The 13,912-nt window shown below is 31.7% G+C and overlaps 1 protein-coding gene across 8 annotated transcripts in view; it reads right to left on the reverse strand.

The window, feature by feature from the left end:
• ZZZ3 (zinc finger ZZ-type containing 3) overlaps positions 1-13,912 on the reverse strand; it is an 85,214-nt gene that overhangs the window by 69,225 nt on the left and 2,077 nt on the right. The window contains exon 1 of one of the 8 annotated variants that reach the window (XM_015595109.2): positions 978-1,081. The exons of the other annotated variants lie outside the window; for them this stretch is intronic. The gene's annotated coding sequence lies outside the window, so the exon portion shown is untranslated. Of the gene's footprint in view, positions 1-977; positions 1,082-13,912 lie in introns of those variants that run through there. 8 annotated transcript variants of the gene reach the window in all.

Raw genomic sequence — 13,912 nt, forward strand, 5'->3', positions numbered from 1 at the left:
AAAAAATAAAATGAGATGACTATGGAATGTTGTTAGTATCCTTTTGCCAATTCAGCGGAATTTCTAAACTCACAGGACACCCTGTCTCCATTTTTAAGCAGTTCAAATGGTAAACACAAGGCAAAATACAGTTAAATTACCATTACTGGAGAATAGAGTTTACAAATACAGACAGGTGGGAAATCTGAATGTATATTGCAGTGATTGGAATTAAAGGTTGGTTATCAGTATACAGTTGACCTTTGAACAACATGAGTTTGAATTTGTGCAGGTCCACTTATGTATGGATTTTTTTTCAATACAGTAAATGTATTTTGTCTTCCTTACGATTTTCTTAATAACATTTCCCCCTCTGGTTTACTTTAAGAATACAGTATATAATACATATATACAAAATATGTGCTAATCAAGTATTGTTATCGGTAAGGCTTCTGGTTAATAATAAGCTACTAGTAGTTAAGTTCTAGGGGAAGTCACAAGTTATAGGTGGATTTTCAACTTTGTAGGGGAAGAAGGTATCCTTACCACCTATACTGTTTAAAAGTCAACTGTATATAGCCTGAATCTAACCAAAAGGAAACATCAGAAACACAAATTGAGGTACATTCAACAAAATAACTAGCCTAAACTCTTCAAAAATGTCAAGGTCAAGAAACTTGAACTGTTCCAGATTAAAGGAGACTAAGACAAAATACTTAAATACAATACATGATCCTTGATTTTAAAAAGCTATGGAAGTAATAATTATTAGGATTATTTGCAATATTTGATTATGGACTATAAATTAGATATAACATTAACGGTAAATTTTCTGATTTTGATCATTGTAACTATAATTTAATATTTAAGAGAATATCCTACTTCTTAAGTAAAATTCTGACAGTATACCTGGTCTAGTTCTGCTCTATAAAACTGTTCATTACAGTCTTTCATTACCTGAAAATAGCTGACCCCTCCCATTCTTCACTCATTCCTACCTAGTTATTCCTTCTCCACAGTAAGCACTCTCAAGTCCTTCAATGGTTCTCAGGCACTTCATCATCTGGTTACCCTCCTCTTGACACACCAATTCTTTATTTATTGTTCTTAAAATGCAGCTTCCAGAAGAAAGGTCAACTTTGTAAATGTGTTCTAACCAATATGAAATACACATTATATCCCTTATTAGGGGCAGAATCTTCTTAATGCAGCCTAGTACTTCATTTGTTTTTTTTCTTTTTTAAGCAACTCATACGGTTGGATCTCTGAGAGTATGCAAAATCAAACCCCTAAGTCTCTATTAAATGTAGCTAGTTATTCCCTCAAATTAAAGATTTCTCTTCTCAGTCCCCCGACCATTTAAAATCCCTCTGAAGATTTTAACCAAGTTATCATTTCCCTCCTTTCTTCGAAACTCCCATCTTTGACTTCCATTTCCTTTTAGTTTTCTTCCGACTTCTAAGATAAATTTTCCAAGTCTCTTTCCAAAAATGTGATTCTTCCTGCTTCTCCCTAAAATGTATATGTCCCTTTCAAATCCTCTCTCCATAGACAAAATCAGTATAACTCTTTCAGATAATTTTAACCTATAAACAGTTTTATGTCTAGCCCTAAGCTCCATCTCAAGCTTCAGACTAGCATATTCTGAGCAACCAATCTAGATGTCCCAAAACTACCTTGTATTTAAAAAATACAAATCCCTTGTCATTTTCTTCCTACTTCCGCCCAAATTATCTCCTCCCTGTGTCAACGTCAATGACAAATATCTAACCACACACACTAAAGAACTTTGAGACATCTTAACTCTTTCCTTTTCTCATCAATATGCCATCAGTAAACTCTATTCATTCTACTTCTAAAATGTCTTGAAAGAAACTGCCTACTCTTTCTATCCTATTTTTATTGCTCCATTTCAAGTCATCATCACCCCCATCAGACAAGAATAATAGTCTAACTAGTCTCCCATTCCAAACTATTCTTTATCTGCTCACAAATATAGGTCTTAATATATACAGCCTTGATTCTGATTTTTCAGTTCCCAATTTGGGGGGTGGGGGGAAAAGGCACAATGACTTCCCCTATCTTCAATTCCTGGATAACTCTTCTTCCTCAAAGTCCAATTTAATGACCCATCAGAATTGTTCCCTCTCTTGCCCCCATAATGGTTCATTCTTGTATCATAGAATTTACAATGTATAGCTTGATGTGTCTGTATTTCCTCCTTGATTATAGGCTCCTTGAAGGAACAGTACAATTCATTTTTTATTCTTAGTACAAATAACTTTAAATTGGTGAATTGAACAGAATTCTGCTCACAGAACATTTTCAATTGAATTCCATACTTTAACTCCTCACTTTTAAGCAATTACATTATAGGTGTTCCTGCCTGTGATTTCAGGCAATATTTTCAAAGTTACTTTAGTCATCTATCTTTGCCAGCTGAGCTGTTCAGAAATTCTGTAAGAACTGTATATTTATCCAAAGTATTAATAAACATATTAAAGTGGACAAGGACAAAATAGCCTTTTTAGACACATCTTGTTAAGTTTGGCACTGATCTCTTTGTAGTACGATTTATATAACACTATTTAACAAAGGTTTTTTACACCTATTACTGTAATGTTCTTAATGCTGATGAGCTATCCTGTATTTCTCTACCTCAGCTACAAGGATGGAAAATGATTTCCAAAATTATTTTCTTTTTTAAACATAAGACTTAATATGTTTCTGATCTTCTGGAATACTTTGAGCACCACAAACTAACGAAAGCTATCAACACCTCTCAGTTTCTTTGTGTTATTTAAAACCTGTGTCATTAGATAGGTAGAAGAAAATGAATTCTTGGAATCCAATGAAGTGGTGAAGCAATCTGTGTGGGGTTTACAGAACTTGATCAGGGAATGGAATTAAAAAGCTGTTACAAAATATTTACGAAAGGCTTTAACCTTGAATTCAGAAGAAACCAAAGGGCACCGTCTTGGACTTCCACTGTCATCATAGGGATAATTTTTGTTAAAGGTTCAATGTGTTCATTTGTGGCATGAGAAAAACTACCTAGACAGAGGCAGCTTCCAAGGCCAATGTCAGGCTGATAATCAGCCTGTCAAGGAACGGTAACTATCTGTGGTCATAAACTGTGTCGCAAAAATTTCAACTTGAGACAACAAAAACACTTCCCTTACATGACTGCCCAGCCTTTAAAATGAATTAGAATACTGAAATTAAGCATATCAAACTGATATTAATATTTCTAAGTTTAAAACTATATATATTTTTTCTTGACTCATATTTAGGAGAATCAACATTATAGAAACTGACAGCCTTATGATTCTAAATTTAAGATAGTAACTGACTTCAGACTTGTGACTTTAAAGGTATAAGAGTATTTGGTTTGATTAATTAGCAATATTGAAATGTTTAAGAGAACTTGTGACTCACCATATTTACGAACTTCATTTATTAACTTTAAGAGTTTTAAGTATTTGGGAAAGTCCTGCTTGTTGAAATTTCACATTTACTCCATAAGGCATATGAAGTGCTAAAAAACAAGATCTGGTATATTCAATGTATAAATATAAAGACTGCAATTAAGTTAAGCAGCAGTAGTAGTACTAACAGCTAACATTCAAAGTGCATTTCCCTACTGCCCAATATTGTTCCAAGTACACTACAGTGTAAACTCACTCACTGAACAAAATCCCTGAGCATCCACCAGGACCTAAGCATCATTCTAGGCTCTGAGAACTAAATCAGTGAACAAAACTTCATGGATCTTATACTTGAATAAGAAGAGACAAACAATAAATATCAGGTATGATAATTACTATGAAGAAAAATAAACCGGGGAAGGTGAAGGAAAAAGGCACTCTTTCAGATGGGATAATGAGGGTCACACCAGTGAGCACCATTCATACAGAAGTCTACGTAAATGATGCCCCTTAGAAACTCCTGCACCAAGGAAAATCTCTCTAGATCAGATTACATTTGAAACTGAGAAGTAAGGGAGCAAGCCATCCAAGTATGTAAGAAGAGTATTACAGGAAAAGAAAACAAGTACAGAAGCCATTTTATCTGGGAAGGGCATTTTAAGGGAGATTTAATCTATTCAACTAGAATTACTAAAATATATTAATCAAAGTGTCATTCCCCTACCCCACCCAGAAAAATAAAATTATTCTCAGTTTATATTAAACTTATTAGATTAATAGAATAATATGTACAAGCTAAACTTAAAGACAAGTTTTAAATTTTATTTTAATTACTCAATATTATTTTACCAAAAATTATAAATGGTCTTCTCTACACCCAAAAGTAGCCACAGACACAAGAAACAATGAAGCTTCACTGCTCTACTAACATTAGAACTACAGATCTAATTTTATTTAATGAAAGTAAATACTATTTTTCAAGTACTACATATCATGGAATAGAATTTTCCCCTTTAAACAGGGTTGTCTCCTTTCCAGTTATGAAAATTGTTCTCCTAGGTCTAAAAAAATAGGATTTGAGTGTTCTCATTTTATCTTCTTTACTGATCTTGCTTTGAATTTAGTTAAAACTAGCCCCTTCAGGTGTCCTTAAGTTTTTCTTTTGTTTTTTGGTTGGTTTTTTTTTTTTTTTTTTTTACAAACTTTAACTCATTCAGAGCTCTAGTCTCCCACATTCTTACTGACGTGACTTTTTTGTATTAACCATTACTTTATGTACCATTACTTATATGGGTATTCTTCATAAGTCTTCTTTTTAAACTTATTAGAAGTGACATGTGGAAGTCATAATTTCTTCAGATGACTCATACATTTTTTTTCCCCTCAATGGAAATTTTTGGTAATTTTAATATCAGGTTTCATTTTTAAGAACCTTCTATCAATATTTACTGTTTATACCATCTGGTCATTACCAATCCTTTTTTGAACTTTTTGAAACCAGCTTTTCTATGAATTCCTACCTAAAGTGAAATCCAGGGTGACACAGTCACTATCTTTTGAATCCCATGGTTTCCATTTCTACCTGGGAAACCAAGAATAGTGTTTTAGAAAAGCACAGGCTTTGGAGCCAGATATTCTGTCACTAGCAGTGTTAACAAACTTCTCTGAGCCTCCACTTCCACATCAATAAAATAACAAATAGCATTTACTGAGCACCTTTTTTACATCAAGTACTTTATATACTCTATACACAAATACAAAGTACTATGTCATTTATGAGGAAAATAAAGGCTTAGCGATATTTTGCTCATAAATGATAGCGCTAGGATTTATTAAATCCGGGTCTAATTCCAAAGCAATGTTTTTTCACTACACCAAAAAGCACTGACTATAAAATGGGTCTGTTTGCTCAAAAGAGATGATCAGTAATGGTTAATTCCGTGTCCCTCACTGCTCTTTCTTGTTGCTCAGAATCAATTTCACACCAGCAATTCTCTTCAACTATTAAACTGCCAGCAGAGCATTTATCAAAAGCTCTAGTAATCTTTATTATTAGTATATTAATCCACTAATCAAAACCAAAAACATATTCTTCAGATATTTTTGTGTTAAAAGAGCCTTATATACAACCATAAAACCCAGGGTTAGACAGACATAAAAAGTCAGGAAGCTGAACTACCTAATTCAGCATGCTGTGCTATTTATCCTCAAAATTCTTAAAACATACCATGTGAAGAAAAAGCTTTAAAAAAGAATCATCCTGTGAGTTATTGAGATCAAGATAACAGAAACACAGTAGTTTTCCAGAAACCAAGCGACCACCAAACAAGACCTCTACAGTTGTCACTATCATCATGGAACCATAGATAGTAACTTTCCCTTAATTATGTTCTCATTTCCTCTTCATACATTAGATTATAAGCAGCAAATCAGTGAATGAAAGAATGTCTCCCAGGCCTAAACACTACCATTGGTATCACTTTAAACCTACCAATCAGGTAAACTGATCTGAGTGGACAGAAATAAAAGTTAGAATAACAATATATTTTTTTCAGTTTCTTAAAAGCAAGTTTAAAAAAAGCTTTGTGAATTAAGGTTTATAAGCAGGTTTTTACTACTAAGCTATAGCACGGTACTATACTAAAGGACTTGTAAATGCTCAGCTCATTAAAAAACAAAAACAAAAAAAACAACCCTATAATAGACTGAAGGTGAGAATGACTTAAAATGGGCAAAATAAATCTTTTTGGACTGATGGATATGTTCCAAAACTGGACTCTGGGGATGGTTGCACAACACTGTAAAATTACTAGAAATCATTGACTTACACACTTAAAATGAATAGGACTCAGAAATGCCCCAAAAAAATCTAATTAATAAGGTGACCAGAATGTTCTTTCCTTATATTACCACCTTTAAATTAACACCAGCATTTAGACTTATCCTGCAAATCTGCCATGTCTTACTTGAACAGAACCCCAAAGTGTAATTTTAGCACACCAGGGATCCAGGTAAAGAACTACCTTGTGGCACTCTTTTATAAACAAATACGGTCCTTAAAAATATGACACCAATGTGCAAAATTTTATCTGAAACATCAGTAAGAAATGCCTTACTAAAATTACACACAAAAAAATGTATGAGGGAACAAAACAATTTGGATAAATAACACCCTGATGAATAAACTTGAGATTTCTAAAGACCAAAATATTAAAATCATAGCTACTTCCAGTTATTTTTGTGTCTAAAATAATATCCTAGCAAAAACAGTCCTTGAATATAAGATCTGGAAGAAAATTCAAATGTTACTGTAAATAAAACATGATACAAAAAGTTCATAAAACTATATAGCATTGTGCAGCAGAAACAAAAAAGACACATATAATGTACATAAATGGCCCTGATGAGAGTGGGGCCCAGCCATCCATTATTTTTAAAAAACAAAATAAACAAACCTTCCAGGTGATTATCATGCATGCTAAAGTTTGAGAACTACTGACTTATAGTTACAAATGAATCCAAATTTCCTGGGTGAAATTTTGCTAACTTAGGAAGAAAAGGCTCTACCTACATATGTGGCTTACTGGAAAATGTCCTGACCGATTAGCCAAGTAACAATAGCATTTATTCAAATTTAGTGGTAACCATTACATAAGTCAATTACTCTTTCCTTCATTCTTCATGAGACAATGTTCTACTATAACATGCTGTTCCCCCAAAGTCCAACACTTAAAATCTCCAGGCAAAATACAAAAACCTTTTTTCAGACATAAAACTTTGCATATTTAATTTCCACAAAAGCTCCACAAATAAAAGATCACTAGTCTGAAATGTAGGTATGCGTTAATCTTAACTTATTCTTCAACAAAATAGCTAATTTCAACAGCTACAAGTCATTTATAACATTCTGGCCCTAATAATTAATGACTGACAGTAACCAAAAGTTATTTACAAAGGAAATTAAGTGTATCTTCGAGGCTAACCACAGGACTTATGTGAAAGAAAAATTATGTGCATGAACTCAGTAATAAATCTTTCACTGTGCCTTTCTTTAAAATTAAAGTCTAATGGGAGGAGCAGAAAAGAAAATAAATAGGGAGAATTTCTGATAAGAAAGTTGCAATTACACTTGAAACCAGCCTGAAATACTAACTGGGTAAAGCTCTTAGCTGATGCTCAATTTTTTAGTAGCCTCCAATTTGATTTTATAATCTGTATACCACAATGCTGTATTGTTCATAAATATAAAATAAATGTCTTAAAAGTAACATGGCTTAAACTTAAATTGGGGCTTTTTTCTTGCGGAGGAGCACTCACAACATTCTTTGAAATAATAGAGAATACCAGAGGGTGTCTGTCATAAAAATTAGAATGGGAATCACAGCTTGAAAAGAATTCAAAGAATGAAAAGAAAGTTGCCAACTAATAGAATAAAAGTCCAAAAAGCCATTAGTCAGTCAGGAATGCTGTACTAGAGTACTGAAAACAAAATTTTAAAGTGGAAAAATAAAATAAAAGCTGAGGTGCTCTTGTAGATCATCAGTGACAGCATTTAAAAGTATCCTGTTTGCCCAAATAACATTAAAACACAAACAGGTCCACTATACAAGCTGAAAATAAAGGCTTTTCTTTGATGTCCCCTTCTCTGTAGTTCTTGAAAACTATGAATGCCGTGAGAATATCTAAGTCAAAGTGCTGAGGTCTCCAGGTATTTGATTGAGGTCTAGGATTTCTCAGATTATTCTTATCAAAACAGGATAAAGATGCAATAATGCTATAAAAGAAATTAAAGTTCAAACGCAGACAAAATTACTCTGTGGTACTAGACATCAAAATAATGGTTTTCCTTAATGACCAAAATAGGGCAAGACAGTTTCTGAGGTTTTGATAATGTTCTCTTGATTCTTATTAATGATTACACAGGTGTGTTCACACTGTGAAAATTCACTGAAGTGTACACTTATAGGAACTTTCTGTATTATTTTAATCATATTTACATTTTTTCAAAAACCAGGGAGGGGGGAAAAAATATAATTTCTCAGGAAATGAAACATGTTACCACAAAAACATTAAAAATTTATATTTAGTGGAGACAGGATTAAGAATTACAAGTTTGGATGGGAAGTGGATAATTAATATAGAAAAGTATTACAAAGCTCCTCAAAGGTTATCAGTAGATAAAGCTCACAAACACATGTTTTCAGGAGGAAAAAATCTTGGTATCTACCTCTATAATACAGCTAAGCAAAATAAAGCATTATTTCAATTTATTGATAAAATACATAAATCTGCTTTCCAATAAGGAACTACATACAAACTGCAGGATCTGTTTTCCTTAAGCTTCTGACCAATTAAAAGAAAAAAACTAGTTAGGAAGGTAAATAAGTGTTAGAATACAATTAGCAACTGCTATTTCCTAGACCACTTCAGTGCCATTTATCAAATCAACTCATCCCTTATGGGGTAGCAGAGTTCTTGTAGAAATAATAAATATAAATTATGTTCCAATCTCTTTAAATCTCACCCCAAACCAAGGTAGAAGGAAATTTCATCGATTAAGTTATTCATCTGCCAATTCTCTTTATATTTTCCCCAAGCACAGGACACACATCTTTTCAAATATTTATTAAGGGTTCACACTCAGTTAATCTGGTGTTTCTTCCAAGCATTAATGTAATTACACTAATGTGTAAACAGCAGAAGATGTTAAAGTCATTATTTAATAAAATAACAGCTTTGGAGTCATCACAATTTTAAAATGTAAATAAATACAAATATCTCACTTTTTTAAATGATTAATACCTTGAATAATTATTTTATAAAGAAAAAAAAAAAAACACATCTTCCTAAACAATAAGAACTTTCAATAATGCAAATGCTCTCCTCAGCATGGATGCCCCCAACTATCGCCCACCTGGAATTTCTTAGGTCATTCATTACTAAATTTCAGTAAATGCAGCACATTGCCATGTTGTTCTTAACAGCTGAAGAAAGGTATTGTGATTCTGTAACATGAGTCCTAAACTACCTAATACCACTTTTCATTAAACTTATTACAGACATATGATGTCAAGTTGTATATTACTGTATTAATAAAGGAAACACCGTAAACACACATCCTAAATTGTTAATATCAGAAGTTTATTTCTCCAATTTTACAAAATCTACCAAAGTAGTTTTCTCTTTATAGCCTCTGGTACTATTCTCTTAAGTAGTTTCATATTTTATCCATTCAAAGGAGAAGTTGCTTCATTTAATCTTACTAGATTCTGGGTACAGAAAGGGAATATTTCAAATTTTGGCTGACAAGAAAAGAAATTATAAAACATTGTTTTGCACAGGATGAGTTTTATTATCCTCAACTTAGAAAGTGCTCTTAAAAATCAATCAGAAAACAAACACAATAAAGAGAGACCAGGGTAAACAATATTAAACATGTCAAACAATCATCTAAAAAACAATACTAATATTTTTAAGTTTAGGATAAAAATAAACAATATCAAATATAAACATTTAGAATGTAAAATTGAAACAAAACAGTGGGAAAATAAAGGCTTATTTAATAAAGAGTTAAGACAATTACCAATTTGGAGGAACACAGTTAGATCCTCATTTCACACCAATACCAAATGAGGTAAAAATTTATTTAAATTTAACTTAGAGAAAAACTAAAGAAACAGTATTAAATCAGTATTGTTTATTAATTACATTTCTGGAAAAGGGGGCATTTCATAAGATCAGGAGTAGTACAAAATTAGGTCAAAAGATTTGTTTACATTAATTTTAAAACTGTTTATCTTAAAAATTCACAAAAGAAATACATCTATTAAGCATAAAGAAATGTTTCACCTCTGTAGTAATCTAAGAAAAAAAGCAGTAAGTGGTATAAAATGATTTACACCTTATTAAGTTTTATCAATATTTAATGTTGAGATATATAGAGCAACAGCCACTATGACATGAATATAAATTGATACTTTTGATAAATATTGTGACAATGTGTTTTAAGAGCTTAAAATCATTTCTGGCAACATACTAGATGATAATATTATATACAGGAAATATGTATATATGTCTTTACGTTGTTTATATATGCAAAAAGTTAGAATAGGGGAATGATATAACTACACATGGAACATCATACAACTATTAATAATGATGGTTATGAAGACTCATTGTGAGAATGGGAAAATGTTACCTAACATTAGGTTTAAAACAGGACATGAAATTAAATTTGTTTTTATCTGCAAGTATGTAAAAAGATACACATTTAAAATGGAACATATCAAAATGTTAATATAAGTAATTCCCATGATTTAAAATCCTCAAGCCAGCCATTAAGTCATTAAAACACATGCATACATACTTTAAACCTAAATCAAATACCATCTACCATTGAAGGAAACAGGAGATTTAAATTAACATATTAAGAGAGACTACAGCAGCAAGCAAAGCAACAAAGAAAATCCACTACAATATGAAATATTTCTCATCTCAGGACACTCAGTGTGCTAAGGATGGAGACTCCATATCAAGGTTCAAAACTATAAAACTGAATCACACAGACAGGATATTTACTAAGTCTAATTATCTGCTCTGAAAATTCGTCCATCAACAAATGTTCTATACTCTTTAAACAACTGGTTAATTATTACTATCAAATGGTACATGTAATAGAGCCTTATTTGGGAGGTAATATTAAATACAAAAATAAAGGCAATAAAATAAAGGAAATTCTATATACAACGGCATCATTTTTGTTATCATAAGTTCTGTGAATGAGTTTTCTAGAAAACTGAAAAGCATTAATAAGGCTTTGAAAAACATTTACTCATAATATTTTTAAAAGATACCAACTTCTTACTTCCTCACAGTACATAGAATAAAAATTTATTTATGATTAAGGTCATCATTGTGACACATCACGTACTATATACTTCTTTATAATATTGTGAGTCCCTAGGAAGTTAATGATTATAACACTGTCTATGTAATGACCTTTCAACATTATTAACTTCTATAGTCCTATCTTCTTTTTAATAGCTCTTCTTCCTTTACACTTGATATAAAATGACATTTCAGCTGTCAGTGTGCCTAACTCCAATGGCCAACCCTATGAATTAGCCCTGTGGGCTAAAAAAATCAGATAATCAACCCTCTCAGGGCTGCAAAATTTAAAGTTATTTACTCCAATTAGTAATTTCTGAATAAAGACCACAGAATTATTGTATTTGGTTACAGTTATTTTGAAGTCTCAATCTCTGCTGTTTTAGCTAACATCACTAGCACTCAAAAAGGGACTGAATTACTAACTTATAAACATACTGTAGTTCCAAAAATAATAATAAAATAATTGAATATGTAGTAGTTTGATAATCTCCTCAGGGAAAGTTACTCACTTGTCTCTGACAAGACAAAAATTACCTACATAAATGAGAAAGCTAAAAAGAAAAAAAACAGAAGGAGGTGAGGACAAATTCAAATAAAATGAAAGGCCATATTCCATGGTTTTATAAGTCAAGACTTAGGACTTTGCAAAATATTTACTAATAGTGGTTTTTAGAATACAATTTTTTAAAAATATAATTACAGTGGTTATTGTAGTATTAACTACAGAAATTTACAACACAGGGTGTACCACATCTGTATTAACTACTACTTTAAAAATCAAAAATTCTGGCAAATATTCTTTGCAGTTAAATCCAGATTGAATTTTCACATGAAATTAGATTAAAAAAAAAAAAAAGCACCTGTAACGTACTCTCATTGAAATTTCTGATCAAGCAATTTACTGTAATTCCTCTAGGAGGACACTGTCAAGAAGAGGTAAGAAATAAAATTTATATTCTTGATATAATTAAGATGTAACATAGTATTACACTGTATCGTTTACAACGTTACAGATCTATGGAAATTAGCATTGTGTTAGACTTTAAGAAAAATGCAAAGACAAATCAGTATATTATCACTGTTACTCATTTTCTCTGATTACAGAAGCTAATTAGTACTCATAGACCACTTCTACGACAGTAATAATTGAGAAAAAGGAAAATAAAATTTCTTGGTCAAGTTTTACTCAAGCAAACTCAAATCATGTAAGATACATTTCTCTTCTTTCTTGGATTTTCTCAATATATCTCTACCCTGTACTTTAGATAATTTAGTCTGTACTAGTCTTTATCATAGTCTTTCACAGACTGGTAATTCCCAAAATCTGCTACCAAAAAGTCTATAAAACAAAGCTCTAAAAGGAACACACATTATTGCAAGGATCAGATGCACACATGAACTACAAAAGGCCATATCACCAAGCAAAATTTTGTAAATACTTTTGCAAAGGCCATTATAGAACAGTGACTTCATTGAATTCATTGTCATTTTCACAATTTCCTACTTCTAAAAATAATTAAAATGTACTCAAATGTTATTTGACAAGAGGGCTATACCTAAGTATAATTTCAATTAAATATCAACTTCAGTTGCTGACTTTTTAGGACAGGTGATATCAAGCAATTTGGGGGTAGGACTGAAAGCTGTCTAAAAGAAAATTATTTAACAGAAAAAAATCGCCTCAAACACTAATCCTAAATTCTGGTCAACTCACATTGCCCTCCAACCATCATGAGCGTGCCTATTCTTCTGAACCATGGCTCTGTCAACCTTCTACCATCCTTTTCTCCGCAATTTCTCTAATTCCATTTCAGTATCAACCTATATACATGTCTCCTTTTCCTCTTTCCCACATCACACCTCTCGGTTATCAATTTATCCCCCAACATTCCTAATTGACCTACTACAATGGAAAACCACACTGCCTAAAAAGAGTGTGTTTGTTTTGTTTTGTTTTGTTTTTAATGTGACAGGTCTGATAAATAATGCTGATAGGTTTGGGAGGAAAAATACAAAAACAACAATCACGAAATGCTGCTTAGCAACTTTTGAGTATATGTACGTTTATACTAACTATTAATATATCAACCACTCTCCAATTGAGCTCACTAGAGTGCATGGTCAGAACTATTACTTTCACTGAGCTGATAACTTTTTAAACTTCTGTAAAAACTCCTATACACATAATTGGGTTAAAATTTAGAATATATGTTTAAAAATATAAACATGAAAACGAGTGTGAATATATAATATTAAACATAAAAATATAAAACTAAAGTTATAAAATAGATTTTTAAAATTTTACATGAACTTTATTTGTATACAAAGCTACCAGCATACTAAATCTCTAGTGCAAAAATAATAGTGCTATTACTCAAGAAATTCTCACAAAACTATACCACCCAAAAATCTGCACAAAGAAATTTAAAGCAAGAATGCATGAGTCAAGACAATAGGCATGCACCACGAAATAAAAATTTAATTGAGTTGGAAAAATGTTACTAATTGCTAATGTTGTGACAGTGTATCTTAAAACATCACTCCACTTCCTTCTCATTAAAAAAAAAAATACATAGAAAATATCTGAAATAATACAAAGCTACCACTAAGCGTGG

This window comes from Pteropus alecto, unplaced genomic scaffold (assembly GCF_000325575.1).
Source record: "Pteropus alecto unplaced genomic scaffold, ASM32557v1 scaffold25, whole genome shotgun sequence".
NCBI classification, from domain to species: domain Eukaryota; kingdom Metazoa; phylum Chordata; class Mammalia; order Chiroptera; family Pteropodidae; genus Pteropus; species Pteropus alecto.